The sequence below is a fragment of the Propithecus coquereli genome, unplaced genomic scaffold (assembly GCF_000956105.1).
Source record: "Propithecus coquereli isolate 6110/MARCELLA unplaced genomic scaffold, Pcoq_1.0 Scaffold68, whole genome shotgun sequence".
In the NCBI taxonomy this organism is placed as follows: Eukaryota; Metazoa; Chordata; class Mammalia; order Primates; family Indriidae; genus Propithecus; species Propithecus coquereli.
In genome coordinates this window covers 5,142,739-5,144,262 of record NW_012152840.1, presented here as the reverse complement: position 1 = coordinate 5,144,262, position 1,524 = coordinate 5,142,739, and the positions used below count along the sequence as shown (strand labels likewise).

General features: G+C 36.2%; 1 protein-coding gene across 1 annotated transcript in view; it reads right to left on the bottom strand.

Moving 5' to 3' along the window:
• The window catches only part of LAMA2 (laminin, alpha 2), a 551,451-nt gene that overhangs the window by 311,140 nt on the left and 238,787 nt on the right, over positions 1 to 1,524 (bottom strand). The gene's annotated exons all lie outside the window — the stretch shown is intronic.

Here is a 1,524-nt window from a genome sequence, read left to right as displayed (position 1 = left end):
AGAGAACTACCATGGAAGTAAATCCTCTGTAAATAAGTCTAAACACGAATTTTTGTTGAGCTTCAATTTACCTGTGCTTGCACACAGACAGTATACCAAGTCAGAAGCCTACTGTGCAAGACAAGTTGAAATCAACTGAAGTGGTGTTTTACAAATATGACTCAGTCTACTAGTAGATCAGAGATAAATAAAATATAACAAGTTTACTGTCTCAGGATTCATGCCGACCTTCAGTTCACCTGAAATGAGTAGGAGTTTCAAATATGACATTAGCTTTCACTTCTTGAACCACAGTGCTTTAGGTAATAAAGGTGGCAGAAAGCAGCCACCTGCTTGCATTAGTCCTGTGTCAGTTCACATAGCCACGCTCCGTGAATGCATCACTCATGTACGAGAAAATCTCAGAAGGCTTCAGATGAAACCAATGATTTTAAGATGGGTAGACACTGAAACTGTCTGACATAAATCAGGGGGAAATGTCTTTGGATTAACTAGCCTGAGAAGCAATGCTGACAAAAATAAATAAGCCCCCTAGCCACTTTTTTGTCAATTTGGTTGTCATTCATTTTGAAAGCTAGAGGACTCATCTCTTTGTACTGTTTAAACATCATGACAATCTCTATTTACTAAATGAGAAAAACATAATTAATTCCTAAGTGCTGCTTCTCAACTTCATGGCATTTTAACCCAGCTTCTAGCAGAACTGCCTATGCAAGAGAGGTATATTGTTTGGCAACGGTTCTGTTTATAAATCTGCAGTTCCCTCCTTTGGGAAATGGTAATGATGATTATACTTAGTTGAAATATTACCAGTGAAAGACAAACTAGGCAGCACAAGAAAATGATATGGGGTGGTGGTGGGGTGGTATCAGCAATAAAAAATCCAATATTTGAGACATTGCTTTGATTAAGGGTAGGCCAAGATGTCAGTTTGGGGTCACATTTGATCATCTAAATTAATCTGATTTAGAAGGAAGTTCCCATGATATCATGTGTTTTTATTATTAGAATAGAAAAAAAGGAAGGTAAGGAGCTCATTCAGACACAGTTGGAGTTAAAATTTTGTCAGACAAAAATGTCATCATTTCAAAAATGGTAAATAGAGCAGCCTACCATCAGTCAGATATGGGCCTGTTTTGTTTGTTAGGAAGTCCTCTCTTTAAAAAGAAAAAAGGAGATCAAGAAGGAACTGAAAGTATTCTAGGTAATGAGCACTTTCGTAATTAGTGCATATCATTTTCACAAGGATCCTGAAAAGTAGGCATTAGTATCTCCACTTCACACTCGAAAGCAAGGTTCCAAAAGACCCAAGCACTTGTCAAAGGTCACACATACACTAAACTATGAAGTTTATTTAATCCCTACTTGGTTTGGTTCCAAAGCTCATACTTTTGCCTTTATACAAGTGTCCATTATCATTTTACAGTGTTTTATAGTGAGGTGTGTGGTTATTAAAATGAAGAGACTTACATTTTTTAAATTACAAACTATATACTATTAAGTCAGAAACTAATTCATTAATGA